Consider the following 6335-nt stretch of genomic DNA (forward strand, 5'->3'; position numbering starts at 1 on the left):
GCCCAATACAAAAGGCCCAGTGAAAGTCCAGGAGAACTGCTATGCAGTGTCCTCAGGGAACTCCCAGTCCAGATAGGGTAGGAAGATAGGGAGGAAGATCCCCGGGAAGAAACTTGAATTGCTACATTTAAGCATATGGGGAATATTGTTGATAGACAAAGATGTTGGTAATTTAGGAAAAAATAATGACAGACTGATGGGAAACCAGGATGATGGGGCGGGGGAGGCAATTATTAACCCCACGAAAAATGAAAGATTGTATAAGGAAAGACTTGTGGTTTTAGTGGACTTCCTAGTTCAGTAGTGTGCAATGTTTGCGTTGTCCTAGCACTTTACATGGCAACTGTTGATTTAATCAAAAAATTGTGGGAGGAGCACCTGGGTGGTTTAGTCAGTCAGTTGAGTGTTTGACTCTTGGTTTCAGCTCAGGTCATTGATCTCAGGGTCATGGGAGCTGGATCTGGCTCTGCGCTCAGCCTGAGTCTGCTTATCCCTTTCCCTCCCCTCCCCTGCTTGTGCTCTCTTTCTCTTTCTTTAGAAGAATAAACAAAGTCTTCAAAAAAAGAATACATTAAGAAAAAGAATTGTGGGACGGTTTTGTTGGATAAAGGGAGAAATGAGAGAGGGAGTAGAGGAGAGCTAATTCCTTACCTACTGGGGCAAGAAGTCTAGAAATGATATATGATACTGACAAATTAGAAGGCATATTAGCTCTCATTTGGGAATATTTGGATAATAATAGAAGAAACAGGTAGAAGGGTTGAGGGTGTTTGCTTCTCAGAGAGGGCTTGGGGCTGGGCAGAAGGAAAGCAGCGACTGCTGTTCCTTTATGACTTTCAGATACTGTATGCACATGAAATTCTTCCTTTCAGTGAGGCAGCTAAATAAATGAGTTTGCTAGGTGGAGTAGTTCATTTTACAAGAGGAAAAACAGGTCTAGGGGGCCTTTGCCTAATTTGGGAACCTTTGTTCTGCTCTTAGTCTTTTTCCATGTTCCTCCTTTATCTGGTGTTTCCTATTAAAACTTTGATTTCCTCAGTTTACTAGCTCTTCAGTGTATACCAGCAAATTCAGTAGGAGACAGGGGCACCTGACTGGCTCCGTCAGTGGTGCACGTGACTCTTGATTTGGGGTGGGGAGTTCAAGCCCATGTTGGGTGTAGAGCCTACTTTAAAAAATAAAATCAGGGGCTCCTGGGTGGCTCAGTGGGTTAGAGCCTCTGCTTTCGGCTCAGGTCATGATCCCAGGGTCCTGGGATCAAGTCCCACATCGGCCTCTCTGTTCAGCAGGGAGCCTGCTTCTCCGTCTCTCTCTGCCTGCCTGCCTATTTGTGATCTCCGTCTGTCAAATAAATAAATAAAATCTTTAAAAAAAAATAAAATCAGGAGAGGGGCACCTGGGTGGCTCGGTGGGTTAAGCCTCTCTGCCTTCAGCTCAGGTCATGATCTCAGGGTCCTGGAATCGAGCCTGCATCAGGCTCTCTGCTCAGCGGGAAGCCTGCTTCCCTCCACCCCACCCCGCCTGCCTCTCTGCCTACTTGTGATCTCTCTCTCTATCAAATAAATAAATAAAATCTTTAAAAAAAATAAAATAAAACCAGGAGGAAACAATATACTGCAGTTGCTACAACCTAACTCAAGTCTGACTATGTAGGTTCAATTTCCTCTTTGTCATTTACAAATCATGTGTTTTTCTTTTTCTTTTTTTTTTTTTAAAGATTTTATTTATTTATTTGACAGACAGAGATCACAAGTAGGCAGAGAGGCAGGCAGAGAGAGGAGGGAGCAGGCTCCCTGCTGAGCAGAGAGCCCGATGTGGGGCTCGATCCCAGGACCCTGGGATCATGACCTGAGCCGAAGGCAGAGGCTCTAACCCACTGAGCCACCCAGGCGCCCCCAAATCGTGTGTTTTTATGCAAGTAACTTCTCTGTGCCTCGGGTCTCTTGTCTCCAATGTGGGGATATCAACATCCTATGAGCTTGTTGGTGGGTTAAATAGCTTATACACACAAAGCTCTTGGAGCAGTGCCCATAGTAATGGCTCAATAAATACTGCCAATGAGGGGCGCCTGGGCGGCTCAGCTGGTTAAATGTCTACCTTCAGCTCAGGTCAAGATCTCAGGGTCCTGGGATTGAGTCCCACATTGTGCTCTCTGCTCAGTGGGGACTCTGCCTCTCCCTCTGCCTGCTGTCCCCCCCACCACTTGTGCTCTCTCTTTCTGACAAATAAATGAAAAAATCTTAAAAATAAATACATACATACATACATGCATACATACTGTCCATAGGACTCTCACTCTCCGAATAGGGAATGGAACCCATTATAATCACTAGTGAATCTGGGGAAGTGATCAAAACAGGGATAAATTCTATAGGTGTTTAAAAAAAATAAACTGGGGCACCTGGGTGGGTGGCTCAGATGGTTAAGTATCTGCCTTTGGCTCAGGTCATATCTCTAGGTCCTGGAATCGAGCCCCTCCTCCGGCTCCCAGCCCAGCAGGGAGTCTGCTTCTCCCTCTCCCTCCACATCTCCCCCTGCTCATGTGCTCTCTCTGTATCAAATGAATAAATAAAATCTTTATTGAATAAATGAATAAATAAAATCTTTAAAAATATAAATAAATACATAAATAAAATAAACTGTATTAAGTTTAATTCACAGATGATAATTCTCTTATTATAAAATATAGTTTTTAGCTACAAAACTGGATAAATTTTGATAAATGTAGCACCCATGTAATAATCACCACGAGGAAGGTACAGAACATTTCCATCACTCAAGGGGTCCCTTGTACCACTTCCCAATCAATTCTTGTCCCCAGCCCCTTGCCCTGGGCAACTACTGTCTGACTTCTATCACTGTGGATTTGTGGTTTCTAGAGTTTTCTCTATAGTTTCACTATAAACGAAATTATAGCTAATCATACAGTACAATAGTCTTGTGTCTTGCTTCCTTGGCTCAACATGTTTTTGAGATTTTATGTATATGTAGATTTTATGTACATGTACCCATAATTCGTTCCCTTTTTGTTCCTTCAGTTAACTGTTTGTTTTTTTTAAAGATTTTATTATTTATTTATTTATTTGAGAGTGCTATTGGGCGGGGGGAGGTCCGGGAAGGAGGGGGAAAGGAGGAGGAAACAATCTCAAGCAAACTCTTTTGAGCACAGAATCCCACACAGGGCTCGATCCCACAACCCTGAGTGTATGACCTGAGCTGAAACCCAACAGCTGGACGCTTAACCAACCAGCCACGCAGGCACCCCTCTTCATTTACCTGTGGATGGGCAGGTTAGCTCCAGTTTGGAGCCATTATGAATATTCATGTTAAGCTGCTATGAATATTCATGTGTAAATCTGTGGGTTTATTAACTTTTCTTGGGAATACCTTGAGGTGGAATGGCTGGATTGTAAACTGAGTACAGGACGAAGACCTACCAAACTGGTTTTCTAAAGTGGCTGCTGTGGTTTTTGTTTTGTTGCCCAACCCTGAGATCAAGAGTAGCATGCTCTACTGACTGAGCCTGCTGGGTGTCAGGGCAACTGCCTGTTCTACATTCCCACCAGCACTGTTTGAGAGAGAGTTCCAGTTGCTGTATACCCACTGAAAGGGCTAAAATGAGAAACACTGACAATGCTTATTTAGGCAATGATACGGAACCACTGGTTTTGTTGACTTTTAGGGTAAGTAATATGCCTTTAGGATGTTTCTTAGCATTCTGGCACAGGATTACCTGTTTTGATCATAGCCATTAAGGTTTATCCCTTTCCAAAGGTTGGGTGGGTTAGATGGGATTTAGGGCAATCTGTATTAGGAGTAAATCTCACCAGGTAGAAGTGACTTGTTCTAACCTAGGTATTTGTCACAGTGTTTTTGTTTGTTTTTGTCTTGTTTTATTTTGGGCCAAACAGCCAACAAGGCAGGCAATGGATTTCAGGGACAAAGCTATAAATATCCTACAGCACAAAATTGATCTGGCTCATTTCAGGCAATGACCTCCAGATATCAGCATTTTTTTTTTAAAGACTTTATTTATTTATTTGACAGAGATCACAAGTAGGCAGAGAGGCAGGCAGAGAGAGAGAGGAGGAAGCAGGCTCCCCGCTGAAAATAAAAGGGGCACCTGAGTGACTCAGTCAGTTTAGCATCCAACTCGATTTCAGCTCAGGTCTTGATCTCAGGGTGGTGAGATGAGCCCCAGGGCGCTGGTGCTTAGCTGGGAGTATGCGTCTCTCCCTCACTTTCTCCCTTTCCCCCGATCCTGCTCCCTCATTCTCTCTCTCTCAAATTTATAAATCTTTAAAAAAATTTTTAATCTTCTGAAATATTAGTACTCTATTTGAAGAAATCAACCTAGTGCAAAATAAATGAAAGTCTATATCAGCAACTGGTGCATTTTTGTCACTTTTGCTATTGCTTAAATGGGTGAAATGACAATTCTATGTCTGAACTTTCTATTTTTTTATTTTTTTCTAAATTTAATTTTATTTTTTCAGTGTTCCAAGATTCATTGTTTATACACCACACCCAGTGCTCCATGCAATACGTGCCCTCCCTCCTTAGTATGCGCCATCAGGCTCACCTAACCCCCCACCTCCCTGAACTTTTTTTTTTTTAAAGACTTTATTTATTTATTTGACAGAGATCACAAGTAGGCAGAGGCAGGCAGAGAGAGAGGAAGGGAAGCAGGCTCCCTGCTGAGCAGAGAGCCCGATGAGGGGCTCCATCCCAGGACCCTGGGATCATGACCTGAGTTGAAGGAAAAGGCTTTAACCCACTGAGCCACCCAGGCGCCCCACCTCCCTGAACTTTTAATTAATGAATTTATTTTTATTTTTTCATATTTTATTCATTTATTTGAGAGAGATGTGGGGAGGTACAGAGGGAGAGGGAGAAACAGGCTCCCCACTGAGCGGTGAGCCCAACACAGGGCCTGATCCCAGGATCTGGGGATCTTGACCCAAGCTGAACTTGCCCAACTGACTGAGCCACCCAGGTACCCCTTGCCTTTTTATATATGTTTTTAAAGATTTATTTATTTGAGAGAGAGAGAGCACATGAACTCAAATGTGGGAGGGGCAGAGGGTGATAAAGAATCTCAAGCTGACTCTGGGAGCCTGATGGGGGCTTGATCCTCATGGCACTGAGATCATGACCAGAGCCGAAATCAGAAGTCAGAAGCTTGAACCACCCATGTGCCCCAAGTCTGAACTTTTTAGAGAAAGACTGTGTTTTTCTTTTGCATACTTGCAACCATGATTAGAGTTGACCTATCTTTGCATGTTATATCACATTTGACACAGATTCCTTAGTCAATTTGTAAACTTTTTATACTACTCGAGATGCATAAAACAGCTGTCAGTCATTTTTTTTAAAAAATTCCTTACTTCCATTTTTACCTGAAAATTGGACAAATCCCAATTTTGATCTGGCATGGAAGGTAATGCAAAAGTGAAAATATGTGATTGCTAAAGAAGAAGGAGGAGGAGGAGAAGAAGAGGAAGAAGAAGAAGGAAAACGTGTGATTGCTCATAGTTTTTTTTTTTAATGCTCATAGTTATTTTTTTTTTAAATCAAAGTGAGATTATGTTAAAATAAATAAAGGAGCCCTCACTTTCCAACCAGCTGCAGAAAGAGCACACAAATAGTCATTGCCGGGAAATGGGCGCTTGCTTTGAGGGTTGCACCACGGAGATGACTAGTGGGGCTGCTGAGTCAGTTTCCAGGGAACCGGTGTCCATGGCGCATGCCTGTTGTCTCCCAGCTGCATCTGATGGCAACAGTCCTAATACAGGGATGGCTTGGGCCACGAAAGCAATGCAGGCTCCTGAAGACAGCTACAAGCTGATTTCATCAGTTGACCTGCACTTCCTGAAATTCACCAAAGCAGATGACCAAATCTTTTCTGAGTTTCGGGGAAATGTTGAGAAATCCAGGCTTGATGTGTTGGGCTCAGCAGAGCTCAAATCAGAATCAGCTAAAGAGAAGTGGGGGTCATTCTGCTTGAGGTTTGACAGGATCGTGGAAGACTTGAGTTACAGTACTTCGCTACAACAGGATTGGTCTCGGGGCTACCCTGAGGAAAACACCATCTTTGCCCCCACCCCCGGGTACAATTTTTTGCCATTGAAGTTGCCCAGAACTGGAAAGCTATTGCAAAGCCATTTACACCAGTGTTCATGATAAAGAAGAAGAGAAAGAAGGCAACCGTGGCCAAGAGAAAGGGGCTGACAGTGGAAGAGAAGGAAAGGAGACACAGAGAAAAAAAAAAAAAAACCAACAAAGGAAAAGAAAAAGAGAAAGAAGCCAACCAGGAAAGGAACAAGAGTATTTAA

The 6335-nt window shown here is 43.2% G+C and overlaps 1 pseudogene; it reads left to right on the forward strand.

Annotated features, from left to right (window-relative positions):
* The first annotated feature begins 5661 nt into the window (after positions 1–5661).
* Positions 5662–6335, forward strand: LOC111157331 (annotated as a pseudogene).

Source organism: Enhydra lutris, unplaced genomic scaffold (assembly GCF_002288905.1).
Source record: "Enhydra lutris kenyoni isolate GAN:26980312 unplaced genomic scaffold, ASM228890v2 scaffoldscaffold54, whole genome shotgun sequence".
Lineage (NCBI taxonomy): Eukaryota > Metazoa > Chordata > Mammalia > Carnivora > Mustelidae > Enhydra > Enhydra lutris.